Source organism: Gallus gallus, chromosome 1, assembly GCF_016699485.2.
Source record: "Gallus gallus isolate bGalGal1 chromosome 1, bGalGal1.mat.broiler.GRCg7b, whole genome shotgun sequence".
Classification (NCBI taxonomy): domain Eukaryota; kingdom Metazoa; phylum Chordata; class Aves; order Galliformes; family Phasianidae; genus Gallus; species Gallus gallus.
Window position 1 is genome coordinate 32,858,265 of NC_052532.1, and position 21,833 is coordinate 32,880,097.

The 21,833-nt window shown below is 37.1% G+C and overlaps 1 protein-coding gene across 3 annotated transcripts in view; it reads right to left on the minus strand.

Annotated features, from left to right (window-relative positions):
* The window catches only part of FAM19A2 (family with sequence similarity 19 member A2, C-C motif chemokine like), a 182,041-nt gene that overhangs the window by 28,279 nt on the left and 131,929 nt on the right, over positions 1-21,833 (minus strand). The gene's annotated exons all lie outside the window — the stretch shown is intronic.

Sequence of the window (21,833 nt, forward strand, 5' to 3'; positions counted from 1 at the left end):
ATCAACTTTAAAATTCATACATATGCATGTTTTCAGATTCTATGTGTCCAGAGTTTACGTCCACTGCAAACGCAGTTTTTCATATGTTCTCCCAAAACCTTCGTGCAGATGGTCAGAGAAGAGCTGGCAGGATACAAGGAATGCCTTGAAAGAGGAAATGAAAAGGAAAAAGATAAAGATAAAAAGAAAAAAGAAGAGAAAGACAAAGAAAATGGGAAAGAAAAAAGAAAATGAAAGAAAAAAAAAGAAAAAGAAAATGAAAGAAAAAATATTAAGGAATTGCATTTTAACTGTCTGCCTGGCATTGCAAAGGAAGTCTGGAAACAAAGGAAATCAAAGATTTTCAAACCCAGATGACAGCAGGACAACCTTCATTAACTCTGTCCTACTCTAACCAATGCCAATGGAGTCCTATGAGAGGACTTACATGCTAAGATTGGTAAGAAAACTACCCTTTCTGGTTGAGCAGCCAGTTCTCAAAGGATCTGGAATTCATAAAAAATAATTTTATCATAGCATGCAGTGGTAAAGAGAAAGATTAAAAAAAAAAAAAAAAAAGACAGCATTTCTGAAGATAGTTCATTTCCATCAGAAGGAAGAGCAAGAACTCTGAACTCGTAGCTGGTACTGATCTATAACACCATACAGGGAGAAAAAGGAATTATACAAAGCAACAGTTGCTTTAGCAGTCCCCCTATTTCTTCTGCTGGTTAGCATTTGGACGCTCTGCGCAAAGCCAGTGCACTGAATGGTTCAGTTACCTTTTATATGCTAACAGAAGAAGTGAGTTTCCACATGGAGAAAACCCTACCAAGGGGCTCTTGGGAGCCCAACATTGATAACTGGATCTACTGAGCTATTATTGTACACTATCAGCTACCAAAAGGACTGAAGGAGCAAAATACACTTGATGTAGAATACGGCCCCCAAGAATGTGCCTAAAGACAAAAGCCACAGGCAGTAATTAGACTCTGGGTCTTCATTAACAAAACATAAACTACTAAACATTTCATTCAGGCAATTATGCATTTTGCAGTAGAACAAAGTCCACTGAACAGCCTGTGATCTCTGTAGTCACTGCATCGCGCTACATCAGGTTGCATTATATTCATCATATCATGCTGTACTGCATCTGAAATGTTATATAATGTTATCAGTGAAAATGATTAACTCATGATTCATCTTATTATGATACACTGACATATAACACACACACGCCAGAAATCTGTGAGAAAAATATGTAATACATGTGATACATAAGAGAACAAACACAAGCTGCTTTTGTAAATTCACATTCATTTTTATTTTGATAGGCAATTACACATTTTATACTCACACATGCTAATAAAAATTCACTGTTCTTGTGTTATTAAATATACATCAAAAAGCAGACATTGAATCTAAAAAATAATTTAGTGAATTTCTTCCCACTTAATTTTTCACTATATTAGTTTTCAGTCCTTATTTGTACTGTAATGTATCTCAATGATCCTGACATGTAGTCCCTTCAGTCCCTCATCAGGTAGCTTTACAACAGCTCTACCAAATCTCCAGAAATGCAATAATATACTTACAAGGAGAAATTAGTGTGTACATCAATAGCCATCTGGAATGGAATCTGGTTTAAAGAGTTGTTAAGAGCTTTGAAAGAAAAGTTCATTCTGAAACAAAACTTTTGAAAGACTCACTCTGTACTAATTAGGAAGAGAAAATTGGTCATTTAAAGTCTCTTATTGGAAAAGACTGTAATTAGAAGAAATGGTCACTTAGTTTCACGTACAACACAGAAAAGCATTTCAAAGGGTAAAAAAAATGTGAAAAAGGAATAGAATAAAAAATAACCACGTACTGAGAGTGACCTTTCATTATTAAAATTGTTTTTAAATATTCTAGGTATGAAACCAAAACAACCTAAAAGGTATATGTTTATATGTGTGTAATATATTTCAATAATTGAAAATCTAGGCCAACCATCCTCTAGTTTCTGTTTACCATCTAGAGTATGCTATGAATATTCCCTGAGAGGAAATGCAGGGATTTCAGCTCCTTATGCTATCACATAATTAAGTTTGAGTGCAGTAAGTACAGTATCTGTCACATTCATGTGAAATGAAAGCCTCTGTGCAGTAGATAACGGATTTCCCACAGCCTAATACAAATTAACCTCATTAAGCCACTGAAGCATTCCACAAGAGGAGATGGTATTTCGGAAGATTCACAGTTTGGTTTTGTTTCTTCTTCTCTGAGCACAGACTTCAAAGCATGTTGCTTGGTTTGCAGAAAATGTTTGAGGAACTGAGTGCCTTTTCTGGAATCTTTCAGAAACTCATTATTCAGAACCAGCACAAACACTCAGCTCTCCATCCTCTGCTAATGCAAGTAATCCTGCCTGAAATCAATGTGAAGAAGGACTGAAGAAAGAGACGGAGAGATATCTGTGTGTACAGACTGTGAAGTTTTTTTGCTTTGTTTTTTTTTTCCTGACGAATTTCCTGACAATTACATATAATATACGTTCATATTATGTTTCAGAAGATGTAACACTGTAATGTGAGAGTGCAACTTTGAAAACAGATATAATCATATCTTACCCATTAATGGTGTATCCTGTAATTAGCCTGCCACTTTTACAGCTTTTTTTCATGTAGTGAAATTGTCAATAGCTATCTCATTAATCAGTATGATACTGGTATGTCAGAAACTTCAGGACAATTATGATCCTGGAAAAAAATAAAGCTAAGTAATTATTATTTCTCATTTTATATGTCACTGAATGTGCTTAAAGAATATGCTTAAATACATTCGGTAAATAAATTTAAATATATATAATTTGTGACTATTCTTGTTCCCTCATGACAGTTTTAAATTTATTTCCTTCAGATGAATGACATTTTAGTCTTATCTGAACAGTTCATCTGACATTAAATTATGTATCTGAGTCCTTAGCTTCTGTGAGAATTTTGCTACAAAGCAGATCGTAAGTTATTGCTCCAGGTTATTACCTTGTAACTCACAAATAGGAATATAATGTATTTACCAAAATGCAGTGTTATAGACAAATCTAGCATTAAATCAGGTACAGTATTCTGAATTGACTGCTCAGTGCAATCGCCATTTCTCAACTTCTCTACTTGATCATTCGAGTCAAGATCTGACACTTATCTGCTAGGTTTCATTTGCTTAAAGTTGTATAAGTTATGCAGTAACACATACATGGGCCATTAAAAAAAGAGGAAGAAATACATTTGCATGGCCTGGATGAAATAAAGTCATGGGTTGTATCTGTACTCAGGTTTCCCATCATTCTAGTAGTCATTGTAAAATAATGAGGGGGAAAAGTCATAAAGGCTCCTTTACGTGCTCTCTGCCAAGACACAGGCACAACTGGGTGATACAACTAAACCAAGCTAATGATGAACAGCTACAGAAAAAAATAACAAATCCCTTACCACTTTTCCCACACTCTTTCATCCCTTACTTGCCTGAACAGTGTCATATAATAAAGGTAAGCCAGGGATTTAGATGGGCAGAAAAATATCTCTTTTTTTGTAGGGTTAGTTCTCTACCAGCATAGCTCCTAAAGCTGAGTGCAGAGACTAGTGAAAAGATTCAGCCAAAGGCAAGCAGCAGGAGCAGGCGACCACTGATTCGCCATCACCTCCTCCCACAGAAACCAGTTCTTCACTGGCATACAAGCGCTACAGCTCTGCACTGTTATATTAGATGAATGTAACTTCTTTTAATTACCTTCCAGGTAAATCCTGCAAGATCAGAGAGACTAGGTACAACGTGCAAAGTTTTCTTTGCATGCAGCTGGGCATTTTTAAAGCTTGTCACAAAAGCAAAGTTTTGGTTAAAACAAGAAGCAAGAGATCACCAAAAAGTACAGGAATGGAAATGACTTTTAGCCCCAAGTCTCAATCCAAGTTACATATAATACTACATAAATTTCGGCCTTTTTGTCACCTTGGGGATAATTACGAAGATGTACCATGTGAAATACTATAGCGATCCAATTGTTCAAACTATGTACATACATAGTCTTTATTTATGCATACCATATTCATATGAGTAATTACATTAAGGACTACAGTGGAACTACTGATTTTTAATAACCATCTGCAAGGGAAAACAAACAATATTTCAGCAGATTAACAAACTGCTTCATCATTTCCCCCAAGTAATTAGTCATTATTATGTACCACCAAGATATTTGAATGGGAGGGGAGGGGTAACAGTACCAGAAAAATAAATAAAATTAGCTATTAAAATACACCATTAACAGAACAGACTATAAATCACTGTCCTACTCTTAGGTGACCAAGAAAAAAAGTGTGTTTCTTGTTCACATAGTCTATTTGCTTTCTTTATTCTGATGGACATGAAAAACAAATGTAGGTTGTATTTCCGCTACAGTTCAGCAATTTCGATATGTCACATCATTCTCAGTGTGTCACTGTAGATAGGAAGGATTACAAATAAACTTGCAAAATCTTGCTCATATGCAAGTACACACACAGAATACTGTTGCATATTTTTGGTAGTTTAATAAGTATTAGTACCTGCTATATCTAAGTAATCACAATCTTGTACAGCCACAGTTAAGCCAAGATTTCCAACTAAGCTTTCTTTGTGAAAAGCCAGATAAAGGTATATGAAACAAAATACAGCTTCCACTTCCTTCACAGAATCACAGAATGGCTTGGGTTGGAAGGGACCCATTTGATTAATTACAATATCTTTCTGCTATATCCACCAAGCAGTAGGTAAGGAAAAAATTGAATTTCATTCAATCCTGCTCTCATTAGCACTAGGGTGATATTGCTGTAGTTAGGGTGATCTAAGAATATAAGAAACACAAAGCTTTTTGTTACTGATATAATCTCTTCTTTGATCAGCCACCAATGTAACAGGGGAAAAAACAAACAAGCTTTCAGGTGTACAAGCTTCTGTCTTATGTGAACACAGAACATCAGCTCCATAGCCTAGGTGGAGAACTAGCAGTGCAGAAAGGAAAAAAGCGAGGGGACGTCTCTCATACCAGTTACCTCTCATTACCTTTGGAACTCAGCAAGCCAGAGATTCCCAGGGAAGCACTGGTAGATACACATCAACATGAACTTTGGGCTTAATCAGTGGTTATGAGTCAGAATTTCAAAGATTAACTTAAAATTTTGTGTTGTCAATGAAGGTGAAGTCTGGATTTACAACTTAGGTATTTATTCTGATGATTCCATGTTTACCACCTATTACAGTGATTGAATGAATGATGACACATATTCCAGATATGTGACTGAAAAATAAGGTGAATTAGGATTATTTAATCATGTTTTAACCTGTCACTAAAGTTGACATATTTTTCATTGTGGAGTTCATTTGCTAAAAGTACAACAACCAGGTAAATAAACTATTTTTGAAACCTAGTCAAATCTGGTTACACATGGAACCTAAAAGTAAACATCCTCAGAGAGGGCAAAAGAAAATTGCTTCCATATGACATTTAACACTTTTAAACAAGATTTTTTTAAATGCTAAGGTAAACACAAGGGATGTTACAATTTTCATTTTTTTTTTCAAAACAAAGCAAAATAATTAATGTTACTGGAGAAAAAGCTACCTTTTTTTTTTTTTTTTTTTTTTTTTAATGTTTGGCCAGTGAACTGAAAAATCAATTACAGACACAGCAGTTATTCCTGTGTCCTCTGTAGTGACAATGAGGCATGCTACGATTGCACCGCATCTCAGGAAAGGCACTCATGCTGCTTTATTTTTCAGATGACACATAATGCAACACTAAAGAATCAGCAGGAAAAAGATGATAATTTTGTGCTTTCTTATTCTACATTATCATAACATTTCTTGTAGCTACTTAAAAAGTTATTTAGTTATCTATGTATTCATCTGTTTCTTTGTGTGGAGCATATGTGTTCAGCCTCAGCATTGGCAACACCTAGCAATAAGGAGCTGCAGCAGACTCGCATCTCCCCAGCCACTGGATTCTGCAGCCTCTAACAGGTATGAGCAGTAGAAATCTTTTGGAAAGAAAAAAAAAACCACACACACACACACACACACACACACACAAAAAAAAAAAAAAAAAAAAAAAACAGAAGACAGCATTTGGCAAAAAAACATTCAACCTTCAACCTTTGCTTCTAAGAAATGTACACAGACTGCCAAGATAATCCTCTCATATTAGACAGGCTAGATCAGCAGATCAATATCTGAAGAGAGGCACATGCCAACACACTGCAGTGAGTCCAGCCAAAGAGTCACGTTGTTCGATCAGAGCAGTCCATTCCGTGCCAGAGGCCACACAGACCTCTTTTTTGCTTGATTTGGGTAATACTATGATATGGACATCTCCTTCCTGTGCAAATATCTCCTAAACCCCTACAAACACACCTTACTGACAAGGCTCTGAGGTCTTATTTAACTGCTTTCACCTTTCCATGCCTTGCACTACAGCTATAGCTATTAAAAGTCACTTGCTCACCTTGAGCACTTAAAAAGTCCAGAAAGAACACACACTTAGAAGTACATCATTACTTTTCATTTCTTTTGTTCTGATGTCTGTTGCATCTTGGGACAGACTCTCAGGTGAATTAAAAAAAAAAAAAAGCAAAAAAAAAAACCCACAGAGTTGCTTTGCTTGGACAAATTAGTTTTGTAGTGTCACCTGTTGGCAACACATACACAAAAGACCTCGCTAACTGCTACCCTTCCCAGGCTCCTTGGACTCAATGTGATGTTTTCTCTCCTGAGAGAACCACTTTGAAATTACAAGAGCAATTTGAGGTAAGTGTTTATCCTGCAGGCATTAGCCCAGCTCCTCTTGCAGGTCTGCCTCTACCATGCAATTAACTCACTTAGGCCACTTGGGTGAAGAACAGTAAGTGGAGTTCTTATGACAACACTATGCTGATATCATCTCTGGTAGCCCTTAAAAACTGAGCTAATGAATGGTTTGCCACAGTCCCATTGCCAAGCATACTTTGCTGTACAGTGCCAAAAATAAATCTCATCCATCAGCTTGTTTGCCAACCACTGGTTATAACCATCTGTGTGAGAAGACATTTCCCCTTTTGGAAAACAAAGGAAAAAAAAAAAAGAAACAAGGAAAGATGCAGTGCAAGTGTTACCCCTGAGAGCTCAATAGTCACCGTAGAGATCAAGCCTCAGATATTCCCATGGCACTGTCTGTGTTCTGAAATGGACTGAAGGAGTTATCTACAATGAGAGATAAAGTACTTACTGGAATAGCACAAGATGGCATGAACCCAGCTGGGCATGTTTTTACAAATATAAAATCATAGATGGAAAACTTCACGTAGGATCTCTTGGGCCTGGAGATCTCGTAACCATGTGAGTTTAACTTCCTGGCCTTACTCGGGCTAATTTAATCCATCAGACCTTTGGCAGTGGTAAGCCAATGTTACTCAAATAAGCTTATCTCCCCTCTCACAACAGTCAGGGCCTCCTTATGGCAGCGGCTGCAAATGGCATCTTCAGGACAAACATTTATGCAAAGAACTCAAACACAACCAATCTTCTGGTAGCCTATAAGATAATCTCTTCTTCACATGACCCCCACTCAGCCTCCCTAGGTCCCATTTTCAACTTCAAAATCAGATGATTGCCAGGTTTCTGAAACCACTGAGAGTTCAGAGACAAGATAACATGCAGTGATCATATGCGATCTTGCAGACCTCTCTGTGTTCACTCACTGCGTGGTTCATTGTACAAGGTACTGCAAAGAGTCAGAAATCAACCAAGGAATGTTCTTGCTTATTGCTCTCTCTTGCATATTTCAAGTGGCCAGCTATACCTTGCTCAGCCAAAGGTCAAGCCGACACAGTGCTCTTGATTCTCTGTTCTTTATATGAGCTTACCCCTGTGTTCCAACGTTAACCTTCCCAGATGTGGAAACTGATCACATAGGACAGCTGCTGTAAAAGTGATCCCACTGGGCTGCCTTAAGTGGGCACAAGCCAAAGACATGAATACGTATGAACCATTAAAGGAAGAAAAGGAAGAGAGGAAAAGACTTCCGCATGTTTGCCCAATTCTCAAGACAAGCTCAGCTCCCAGCCATAGTCAACCCATAGGGTTGCTCACAACTTCCCACCTGAGGCGGCAAGGTGAAACAGCTGTACCATCACCATCACCATCACTATTTGTTGGAAAGGAGAAGATGCTGAAGGCAGCAAAGGCTATGTGCCTCCTCATGGGCCAGAAATAGCTTTTTGAAATCAAAACACTTCCCTCCTTTCTTTTTAGCTGCTACAGGCTGACACCATCCACAAGACAAGCATGTGCAGCATTGGCAAAGAAGCACCCAGGGTGAGGCACAGTTTATAAATACCACTAGAAATCAAAAGCCCCAATATCTCTGAGGTTGTTATCAAACATGTTAAGCAAATGATATATTAAAGTGTGCAGACGTTTTGTAAATTAACAGGCTGAGGTTTGAGATTACTAATTATATGATTTTGCAGAGAAAAAAGACCAATCCAGTCTCAGACACTCAAAAGAACATTTGGCACAAAGACTTTTTATTCTCTCTTTCTCTCTGTGGGCCTTCTGCCAAATATCTCGACTCAGCAAGAAGCAGTAGCACATGTCTCAGAGCACTCTTCAGCATCTGACAGAGTACAAAAAACCCACATTTTTTCCTCCATCTCAGGGCTTCAGAAGCCTGCAGTTTACACAGTTTATGGGAAATATGTTTCCCCTGCTTCCTTAGATGACTCTCGTTATTAATTTTCTTTTCTTTTCAGCTGACCCAAATGGTCTCAGGGCACACTGTACTAGATGACAAATTAACATGAACTCAGGCATGCATCAGAGATAAAAATAAAGGTTTTTTCTACCCCCATGCATTTGAATGACCCTCTGGCTCATATCCCTTGCCTGAAGTAACATCTTAAGAAAAGTGCTGTGAATGGGAGTCTTTATAAAATAGGATTAGCGTAACAAGGTGGAGAGGTAAATTCAATAGTCCTTTTGAACAGCCTGCTTGCAGGCTTCCCATACTTATTAGGAAATAGCTCAAGCACCTCAGTAGGCGTTAGGTGCCTATGTAGAAAGAGCAGCTGAAGCCCAGGGTAGGACAACCACTATTTCTCCAGAGAAAAATGCTTCTGAGTCCCTGTGCTCTAATTCCATCTCGACACACACCTAGTCAATTGCAAGTACTTCTGTTCCCACAGTAATTTATTTATTTAGAAAGGTGCAGAAACATATTTACTCTTTGACAAGAAGCTTGCTTCATACTTAAGCACCTGAATGTTACCATGAATTTTGTTATCAAAGGCTTCATGTTTTATTGTACCTTTCTTTTTTAAAAAATGTTGCTTAGCACCACTTATTCATCTCAGACTAAAATTCTTCAAGGTTAGAAAAGCAACAACCTGTCCACTTATTTGGAAGCACTATAATAAATTCCTCTAAAAGAAAACAGAAAGTAATGTCTTTTAAAGTAATTAACATAAACATTTTTTTCTAAGGATACATCTGAACATCTGTTGTGGTTTAACTTGACAGCCACACAGCCGTTCATTCATTTCCTCTGCCAATGGGATGGGAGAAAGAATCAGGGTACTAAATTAAAACTCATGGGTTGGGATAAAAAATAAAGCAACAACTACAACATCGGTGTGTTATCAACAGTGTTTTCATCCTATATCCAAAACTTGGCACCATACCAGCCACTATGAAGAAAATTAACTCTATTCTAGATGAAAATGGGACATCACTAAAAGGTGATACCTGTACTGATGAAGCATTCAGCTGATTAAACCTAGAATACACACTATATTGAAACTATTCTAGCAATTACCTGATTTAATCCACTCAGTGAGGTCAAGGTGGACTTAACAAAAATTGTCAACTTCAAGATACCCATTGTGCAGAATTTTTTCAAATACAATATTCATAACTCTAAATCACTCTATATTCATTTTCTGTACACAAAGGTACTTATATACACGTGTACCCATTTATCTATAAGGAATATTTAAATAAAAATATTCTGAAAATATTCTGAAAATATTTTTTACATTCCGAAGTGTGTATAAACTGGGCACATATATATATGATGAAATTTAACAAAACTTATCCATAAAAAGAAGGAGGTGGTGGAGTCATTGGCCCTGGAGATGTTCAGAGAACGTTTGGATGTTATGTTGAGGGACATGGTTTAGTGAGAACCATTGGTGATGGGTGAATGGTTGGACTGGATGATCCTGTGGATCGTTTCCAACCTTAGCGATGATTTTTTAAATTCCACATTTCCACATTTTAAAAACTCTCAAGAGATTTTTGTTTGGTTGGTTATTTTTATAGATAGAGCTTCAGTTGATGTGTCAATCTTTAGGGGTTTGTTTTGGCTTTGTTTTCCTCTGCTTTATCTGTTTTCATGTCTGGATAGAATGGTACTAATTTAAAGATTCTTTAATTCTTCAGTGTCTTTTATACTGCATCACATTCCACTTCACAGCTCTATAAAGCATTTTCACTTAGTCTGTCAATTAAACCAAAATATCAGATTCCTACCTTGAAATATTCCTCCCACGAATTGCAAGTACATATATACATACTTGCTTTTTTGAAACTACATAGATGGGGTTTTTTTAATTATCCTTTCCCACCCCTGCCTTGCAGGACTTCCCCACAGTACTTCAGGCTCCTACACATATGTTAAGAGAAACTCTGTAGGATGTCCCAACTCGCAGTTCACTGTCTGAAAAAAAGATCTTAATTTTAAGTTTCAGTTTGCTTCTGTAGAGCCGCAGGGAAGATCTTTGAAGTGCAGAGTCAGGGGAGGAACTTAACTCAGGCCTTTAGAAAAAAATCTGCTAACAAGGCACATGTATAGTCCTGTGAAATCCCCCCTTTTACAGTGATCTCCCCTGCTACAAGCTTCCCTCTACGTTATTGATTCCATAAATAGCGAGTCTCTAAGCCATGGGTATGATGAATCAATAAGTAACTAGACAGAGGCTATGAATTGAAGCTGGATGACCTGGGAAGAAGCTAGCTATTCTTCAAGATGGAGAAAAACTAAGCGCATTTTAACAAGCAAAATAAAAGAGAAGAAACTGCCAGGAGAACTGTTCAGAGCTGTGCAATCAAGAATATTTTTGCTCAAGGATTCCCAGTAGATAGTACTTTCAGATATCTCTTGCTGCTGAACTGGTATCTTTTAAGATGCTTTGAGCAGACTCCCTCACACATGCTTCTGAAGGAAGCCTGGTTGATAGAAGTTGTTGATAGGAAACAAATACCAGTCTCACTGCTATTCAAAGTTAGAAGCTGCAAAAATATCATTCCCAAAACACCATAGGCATACTTTGCAAAAACTGTCAGGTAATGAAGCATCTGAAGTTATTCACATCTTCATGAGAAGCCTTTTTTAAAACAAGATATATGGTAAAAAATAGTATTTAGGAACTTTATCAGAGAATGAGAATATGGCTTCAAGCCTGGCACTTTATCTCATATCTCTACAGGACCTCATATGTTGCATACCATGATATGAGAGCCCAGACCAGCTTGCAGTCCCTCTTGGTTACTGCCCATCCATGCCATAAGCCAAACACCATGTGTGCCCAAGCCACTTCCAAGGTGCTGATGCAGATATAACTGTGCACCTCTCAGGCATCAACATTTTGGGACCATAAAAAGCACACACATAACAGGATTTAAGTAAATTAGTAGAAAATAATTGCCTCTGTTCAAGGCAAGCTTCGCACCCCTCACCCAATCCAGCTCCAGCAGCTTCTCCTCTCCATGTTAGCCACCAGCCAAATGCATTATCTTCCCTAAAGGGCTGATGCAACACTCCTCAGATGTAGGGAATGAGGAACCCTCTGAGGTGTCCATGCCAGAGGTGGCTTGTGTCGATGGGAGAGTCAGAAGATGTACCCATAGTTCTCACATCTTTCTCATCACCGTGAGAGGTTGAGGGAGGAAAGAGACAGATGGGCCCTCAGGGAGCAATGAAAATATAATGAAAACACATTTATTGGTCCCACTGTAATGAAAATGTTGTTAATAAAATTTTGCAAGGAATCAATGTATAAATAAATGACCATCTACATAGAAAATAATAGTGTCCATATAGTAGCTGTACACATTTTTATGGCTGCATATTCTTTGATCTTTTTGATACTTTAATGTCAGAATTTCCACACAGAAGTCAATATTAGAACCTCAAAACTTCACTCCTCAAGTCACTTAGAACTGTCTGCAGTTTAGTTCAGTGACTGAAAGATCAGTAGGTAGAGAATTATCTGTGGGGTAGTTTATACGTACTCTTTCAGAGTCCCAAGGATGAAGCTGAATGCCATGCACAACACATAGAATTGCAGTGTATTTGTCTTCCAAAAACTGTCAGCAAATGAGTTGCCGTCTATAAATGTCTATAAATATCTACATGGCCATGCCTATTTTCAAGGTTAGATGAAACTGTTACAGGGAAATAACCATTACCCACAGTTCCTTAGGAATACCTGCATTGAATCATGACAAATATTTATACTGCTTTAGCTCTAAAATGCACACTAGAAGAAATAGATGAGCATTAAATAACTGTCCAGGCCTACAGCATTGATACGTTGTGAAGGGAGCCATGCAAAATCTTCTTTAATGTGTGGAAGACTCACAAAATGTGAATTGCCTTCCCCTTCAGTTCACCACCTTAAAAAGCTGAACAGTATCAGATACACTGTAGGATATGACAAAATGCCATTCATGAGGTACCCTGTCTGATCACATCCACAAATCTAGCAGTTTTATCTTCACAGTGCTCGTGACACAAGGAAGTCTTGAAAATAACTTTAGCACACATCCTCCATCTGCAGCTGTAGTTAGAAGAGCACTGTAAGAAAAAATAAAAGGGTGGAGAAATCAGATACTGAAGATGCAGCTGGAGTGAGCCTGACTTCAGTGGTACTGCCTTGCTTTGACAGCTACGCCTTTATATACTGCATTACCTGCAGCTGTATTAAAGCTAGGCACCTGTAAGTTTTAAGGAACAAAAACCACAACAATCAAAATAAAAGCGGACACTGAATTGCTTTTATTTCACACACAGCTACTCTGATATTTGCATACAGTGACTGTTCTTCATTTGAACTTTTACTTTAGAAAATATGCTGCATAAAATGGATGCTAGATGATTATTTCTGATAATCTGTCTCATTTCTTCCAGGGAGAGGAACATTCATCCACGTTTCCTTTCCTGCACAGTCATTTGTGGAGTCTAGCGACACACATAACGGTACTGTCAGCTGAATGAACAGAAACCAAATTTCAGTTGTGCAGGCAAGGTTCAGAGCTCTGAAAGCAATGCACAGCAGCAACTAAAACCAGCAAAATGAAGAGACTGCTAGAGTTTTTGTTCCTGCCCATTTTTATCAAAAATTATATACACAAGTACATAAATACATATACAGTCACAGGCAAATGAAGCACTAAGTAGAAGGATCCAAAACTTTAACACAGCAGTACACCACAGCATTTTTATTCACTTTCTGAATCTTTATGCCATTATTTACTATATTACTTCAACAGCAGAGAAAGTAAAGATTCCACGGTTCTCTACAAAAGCAAAGACACATCACCATAACTTGGCTATCTATAGCTTTGGTAACTAATCCAAATTGGACATCCCTCTGTAATCAATACAGAGATATACACAGAAGCAGCCCCAGGAGGTAATACATTATCTTTACATAAGCAAGATCTGTCCCTGCAGATCTGTTCCTGCAGGATCTGGTTTTGATCTGTTGTGAGGCAAACCCCCTAAGGGAAAGAGATACATCAGCAGAGCCATGAATTTGCTCTTGGGTTGGTCCCTGGTTAGTCATTGCTTTCAGGAGGTTGCCCCCATGAGAATCTGGTATTACGATTCTGAAACAGATCTAACGTAAGGTCGGTGCTCTACAACCACAGCTGCTCTATCACTGATAATATAGGTGTATAACTAAAACTAGCTTAAATAAATCCACTGATTCATCCTCTGCTGCAAAGCTGACCTCTAAGATCTCAGGCATTTGCCAGGACTCAGCAGAGGGGTAACTTTCAGGTCCAAATGTAACACTACAGTCAGAGGAAGAAGCAACAGGACATTTGAGGAATTTATTTCCCTAGCTATTATTCAGCAGCTTTTAAAGTGTTAACAGTTATGGAAGCAGCATATCTAGACTGATTTTCAAAGCTCTCTTTATACTATGAACATTCTTCTTCCAAAAATAAATAAATAAACAAACAAATAAATAAATATATGTTTATATATATGTGTGTGTGTGTGTATACATAATTTAGAGGACTCAGGTTTGCTGGATTTAAAACATATCCCTGATTTCTTCCCTCACTGTAATAAATGGACACAAAGATAGTCTGAAACTTATAAATACCATCTACAATTGTAAAACAACATTTCCACATTTTTCTGCAGGTTCTCTGTAGGGAAGAAATCTCACGTGTCTCATCTATCTGCTCTTTAATTATTCATTTTTGCTATGCATGGACCTAGGAGATTTTTCCATAAAATAAATAAAGTACAAAGCACATGCCAAATATAAAAACTTCATTAAAATCTGTTGAAATTGTTACTTCCCAGTGATCATTGTTATGAAAAATGGAGCAATATTTTATAGCTTCACAGTCCTCTCCTACAGTTATTCTATTAGGATAAGCCATAATCAGACATTTTCTCATATTTTTAGTGTGGGTCATGGTGCTGTTGTATTCCTAGCACCAAGGAGAACAGAAAATTCATTTATAATCACTCCTACAGATCTGTTCAGATAAAGAACAGGTTTTAGGGAGAGTTTTTCTGGCATCCAAAGTGCTGCCTTACACTGCTGTTTAGCTCAGGAGTGTATTCTTGTGATAGACTTAAATGTGAGTTCTTCACAATAATTACTGTATATACAGGTTAAGGAATCCTCAGTAGACCAAGATATGTTTGCAAACAGAAGCAAAACTAGAAAGGTATTTACTTCAGCAAATTCATTATTTTTAGAACTATTTTCAGTATTTACTGCCAGTAATACCCAACAGACTTTCACTGTTTATTTCAAAAAAGATGAAAAAATAATGATGAAGAGAAAATGTCACCCATGATAAAATAAATTATGAGCTGGAAAAAATATGATTTCCATGTTGTATTCAGACTTGTCTCATTTATTATTGCCCTGTCTTTTGGCTAAAACCTCAAGTTTTAAATGTTTATTACATGAACATAAAATGTTGATAGTCTATTAATGGAGGATCCTAGTCCAAATTGTATTTTGCAATTTGCAAAAATTGTTAGCATTTCTGTACAACAGAAGAACAGCTGTTCTAAAATATGGCAGTGTTAGAGGTAATAATATGCAGTGGACCTTCTGGTATTTACATTTTTTTAAAGAATATTTTAAAAGGCACCATTTTAAGAATGCTTTCTTTTTTTTTCTGAGGCTTAGGTTTTATTTCAGATTTGTGAAGTGCAATATACCAAAGCCCTCTCAGGAAGCTAAGCTCTCTTCTTCAGCCTTTTTCCTCTATACAAGCTGCTTTTCAGAGTAAACCCTGGAAAATATAATGACGGCACTCTCATGACAGGAGGAGGAGGATGGGAAAAATATACTGTCCTTAAATTGCTTAGCAGAAAAGGACATCTGATGATGCAGAGCAAAAACTGAAAAGTTTTTTCAAGAAAAGAATGAGAAGAGACTATCCTTGCACTGACATAATGGGCACCCTACTAATTTCTCATGTTTTAACTGTTCACATCCCATCCCATTATCTCTAGCATTAGGCAGGAGCCCTGACTACCCTACCTTCCTGCAGTCCCCACAGAACCATTCCTAGGGTTGGTATGAGAGCAAGGGGTAAAGGAGCCTCTGTGCTATCTAAATGATGTAAACATAAATGATGTTCTATGAACAGGAGTGGTATAAGTAGGATGAAAGGTTCATTCATTTCTCAGCTGCTTCCAGAGCACACAAGGTACCTTTTGTCATCTGCGATCCAACTTCTTCATATATTATGAGACAAAATATGCAAAAAAAAAAAAAAAAAAAGATTATTTACATATCATAGACGAGCATTTCTGGATTCTCCAGTTTTCTGGAAAGGCAGACATAGGCATGGAAACTGTATTTTTATTTTCCTAAGGTGCATTTGAACAAAAAGGAAAAGGGAGGAGATTTACACAGCCTTCATAAGTGCAGCAAGCAGCAGTGTAACAAGATGGCACAATATTACTCTTCTTCCTTCCTTATTTAAACTTGTATCTTCTCTCAGATACAGTTATATTTGTTCTTAATATCTCTAGCAGATGTTCTGGGTGAATGACGCAATTAAGAATCTAAAATTCCCATCTCTCCCAGATGCTTATTTTCTCAATATTCACTCACTGGAAATATATTTACTTTCCACTCTGTGGTGTCTCGCAGTTAGCACACCTTCTGGGTACCATTCCACAAAATTTGCACAGTTAATCTGACACATGCCAATGCATCTTAGATGAATGTTTAGCACCAGTAATCTTTTTTTCTACTGATAGTAAATTTACATATCATACCAAAACAGACCAAAATTTTGAATAAGGAATTTACTTTAAGAAATCCTTTGATTTCGTTGTTCATAAGCACAATGCTTTCTGCTGTCATTTTTCTTTTAAATTAACTTTGGCATTGCTTAACCTTCCAGCTCACTGAAGGAATTTAATGTTGATTTCAGTCTTTTCAAAGATTCACTCTTTTCATTTTCTAAGATTCACTTTTTTACCTGCTTTATCCCTGTTCCCCTTTTACTAGATACATACACAGACCTGGGTTCAAATTCTGGATTCAGAACAATTTGGGCCTTCCCAGCAACTCAGCCAGCCTTCTGGGAGCCCTACCTCTCCTCTTGCACACGGTCCGGGAGCACAGAGATTCATACGAAACAATTCTAACAACTGCACCTTAAAATTTGGCACAATGCATCCAGGATTTGTGTTGGTCTTAACAGAACACTCTTCTCAGGCATATCTTTTCCACAGCTCTGCATTCACCCAGAATAACCCACAAATTCAGCTTTATACTTCAGTCATTCAAGGACACTTGATAGCAAAGCTATAAGTATTTTGCAAAAAAAAAATTCTAAGTCTATTGCATTTACTTGAGAACAATTTCAGTACAAGAGTTATACAAATCTGTGGGGAAAAAAAAGAACAAGACAGACTTGGCAGCTCCTGCCTCAGCCTCCTCATCACTACAGACAGAATTCTTGCTCAGTCTGGTAAAAGAAAGCTGCACAAAGCAGACTGCTCTTTTATGATTTTCCTTCTTCCTGTCATCCAAATCCCAAGCCAGCCTCTCTTCTCCAGTCAGTATGCTTTGTTCCCACCTATGTGGAGAAGTTTTTCTCAGTTACAGTCACCTCTGTCAAATGGTGCTTTCACACCTTAATTGGAAGGTCAATTTTTAGTATTATCTCCCTGCAAATTTCAAGAATTTTTCCTGCATTTCTGTATATTTTAGCTGAACAAGGAGATATGGAGCAAACGACAAATCCAAGTTCTAGAATCAACACTTTCTTAATGGAACAAAATGACATTTGCGGAACGATACACAGATAGATATAAATGAATCTGTCACAGACAAAATTTCATCAGCTTCTGACCTGTAACACAAGACTCTATTTGAGCACCAGAAATAAAATAAGACCTTTACAATTTTATTTGGACATTATGACTCTGGAACAGAAGAACAATTTTTAGGCAGATAAAGGAACTACACCCAAATGGAGACTTTCTGCTGAGACTTTCTGAAAGTCCCAGGTTTGCACTAGTTTGCATACTCTTTGGTATATCAATTCAGGGAAGTATTCACAACTAGTCTGGAGGTTTGAATTCCCACTTTGTGAAAGAAATGAGCTCTGACAGGTGTTTCAGAGAACCGAAGAGAGATGCCTCTCTTAGGCATGATGTGAATAATTCTCTGAGTCTTCGGTTACGTTTGGAAAGCACTAAGTGTTTTGCGGAGCTACTATAAATAAATGATAAGCATTTTAAAAACACTGAAATGGGCCACATATGCTATCTCATCAGTGGTGACCTTGTGTTTTTTCTCTTTCACCCATGCCTCCTGTCTCTGTGTGCATGGACACAGGCAGACACAGGCTTTGCTGCTTTGGAGCTGTTGGTTTGTGAAGCTTGGGCTCAGATCAACCCACTGATCTTCAGCACAAATGAGACCTTTTTACAAATCTTCACTACAGAGAAAATTGCCACAGTGAGCATTAAAATGGTAAGTCTTTCCCAACCCCCCAGTGAACAAAACTAAAAAGAATTGTTGCAGGAGGAAACTTTACAAACTGCAATGAAAACAAAAAAAAAAAAAAACAAAACAAAACAAAAAAAACATAAAGGATTTTTCTCCTGTAATTCTGCAGAATAGCTGACTGATTCTGAACATTTTCTTGGCACTTGCATGACTAAAGAACAGCTGTTCTAAAATATGACTTTGTACAAGCAATCACTTAACGCTGCCATAGACTAAATTCAGTGAAGAGTGTCAAGAGAGAAGGGCACAGTCTTTAGACATCATCAGCAGAAAATTAATGCAGATGAAAGATAGATTAATATATCCCCTGGATGCTATAGAAATAATCTCCACATGGGATGAAACTTTCCAAGCACCAACCTCCAAATCTGAATATGTGAGATCCCCTGAGCAGGATAACAGGTGTGTGCAATAGATATATACAGGGTAGTCATTATTGCATGTATGGAATATAAGTTAAAAACCTGAGGAGTAGCACAAGAAACCTTAAGACTAGACTAGAATTCAGTGGTAGGATTTGACCTATTTCTGTCATAACAGTAATATTACATATCTGGTTAGTGTTAAGGATCAGACTCTAATTATATTCTGATGTTGACCCATTATGTTGGACCTATAAAAAGAATTCAATCTTAATACATTTAATTTGGACAAAACATAAGGGAAACTATAAATTATTCAGATTTCCTTTTTTATTATATTCTTGTTTGATAGCCTCAAACATTAATAAAATTTTATGAGAGTTTCCCTGAGGAAAAAGGGAAAAAAAATGAAGTTATCATGATAGTAGAGAAATAACTAATTGGTTTCTCCACCAAAGAAAGATCATTTCATGGTTTTATTACAAAAGATGTAAATAATTTTCCTATTTACAGCTCCTATGCTATTAGTCTATACTTGAAGGATCCTCTTTAAAGACAGTAGAATCAGTAAAATCACAATGAATAAAAATGTTTCCATAAAGGGAAACAAGACTGGGGAGTGGGCACAAGCGGCAGAAGCATTCCTATTAGCTCACTGCAGTGTATCACATTACTCCATGGTGCATGACAGGAGTTTCTCAGTCACTGAATAGTTCTGTAGATGCAGAAGGTTGTATTTTAAACCTGGAAATGCTAGAAAAAGTATGCTAAAAAAACAAACCCAGGAGACCGTTGCTATTAAAACAACACTAATTGAAGAAAGGCAATTATCAAGGAGACTAAAAAGTCCTTCCATACTATTTTTATGGGTCAAGTCAAAATGGTGCATGAAAATGTAAGCTCTATGTTTCATACGTTAAAGAAATCCAGCACAGTATATTCCTTAATGTACATAACAAATCAGCAAGGCTAATTTGAAACCAAGAATACAAAACTGGAAAAGTAGATAGTATTCCAGTATTTAGGACACATCAATGTTTAATCTAGATAGGACAAGTAACAGCAAGGTAAGTAAAGAATCAGTGTTTGCTTTTTTTTTACTCTTAGCATCATACAGTATTTTCCTAACAAAAATTAAGGGAAAGATTAGTCTTCAAAAAATGAAAATCAGATAAAAATATCAGCTGATTGATGGGAAGCTATTCAAAGAAGGATAACATAACTAATAAATGAAAGTGCTGAAAACTGTTAAAAAGCCTGGTGTTTCTAGCTGTAAAATCAACCAAGTATGTAACTTTACAAGATTATAATCTTTTGTGCAATCATCTCCTTTACACTGCAACACAAAATCTGAATGTATTTAAGGATAAATATTATCAATATAACTCATGAAAAGCTAATAATAATTTGACATTAGGATTACAGGATCAGGCCCAAAATTAAGAACCACTGGGCATTTCCATTTTAGCTGTCTTAGAAAAACATCAAGAAACCATAACACTAACCAAAAATAATGGAAAAAAAAAAAAAAAAAGGTAATCAGTATGAAGGAAAATGTATGATATCTTACTTATACTCTCCAGGTTCTCTCCTCATGGCTACCTCAAGAACAGCCCAAGTTTCAGCCTCAAGGTGGTGGTGGTATAAACAAGGGCAAAAATGAAGGCTGCCATTTAGTGTGATGGAACTGGTAGCACACAGAATAAACTGGCATAATTCTGCTGTTGTCTTGACTTCTGTACCTACACCCCAGTAAACCACCAGAATTATTGTCATCTTAGTGGCCAGAGAAAATTATTTTCTTTTATAATCTGGCAGAATGCCAAGGAGTACTATCTACTGAATTCTAACAGATATTGTATTAACATTTTAGATTGCATTGACAGATACTGATATGAAAGTGTTCGGCTGACTGTGTTCTATTTTATCTTCAAGCAAATGGCAATTTTGGGATCAGGTTCTGATCCTGATATAACTAAAACTTTCAATTAATGCTGAAGCCAGATAAGAACATCTAATAGCTTTCTTTCTTGTGTCTGCTAAAATGGCTATGGTATTCCTTTGTTTCTATATTTAAACCTTAATTACACTCAGAATTAAATTAGTGGAAAGCTGCACACAAAGCATTCTCATTTAAGGGAATCTATCTCTGGGACAAACTCTCACAAGAGATAAGATTACCCATGTTTGAGCACATTTGGCATATTTGACAAAAGAATTTGATGAAGCAGTACTGACAGATCAACAATATAGGAATGGATGCCACTATCTAATATTTTGACAGTCCCCAGTGACATTTTCCAGCATCACCTGATAACTCCTAAGACATCCACATGCATCTCCGTGTGTTTGCAAATTCCCTCTTCTAAAAATTCAGTTTTCTCCCACCTAATTCCCATCAAGAACCTGGGAACATACAGAACAACTCTTAAACCCTTTGATAGGCCCACACCTACAGAAATCACATATTAGACACATACAGTGGGATCCAATCCCACACAAAATGTTACAGTATGGGCAATTCAAAGAAGTGCAAAGAGAGAGAGACATGGTATTTCTGCTGCTTCATGTCAGGGCCTGTCTCATGTAGCTGGTGGGATCTGCAGTCAGGGCACTCTTCAGCTCAAAGCTAGTCAAATGACACTTCTTACGTCCTCAAAGAATGCCACTGCCTGCAGTACGACTCTTTCAGGAAGGAGCACGTAGCTATCTTGTGCATACTTAGCTGCACGGATGGATGTCTTTGGTCTGGTTTAGGTCCTCTGCACTAATTAATGACTTTAAAACTGAATGCAAACAGTCTGCATTATGAATGCTGTCTTTTACACAGTGTAAAATTCTCAACAGAAAGGGTATATTCATACCAAAACTCTATAGTATCACATTTCTTTCTACAAAAATATAGAAGTATGAATACCTGGGAGGTCTCCCATGTTTCAACTAGGGCTGTTCTTACCTAGACACTGAGACTCTAACTCTAAACACTAGGAATGTGTAACTCAAACACCAGAGTCCACTAGTATGCCAAAATAAAGCAAAATAGATGGAATTATTTAGCTGCAATTTGTTGCATGTGTTCACCCAAGCTTCCAAACATGATTGTCAATAACTTGTACAGTCTTAATGCAAGAATAAAACACAAGAG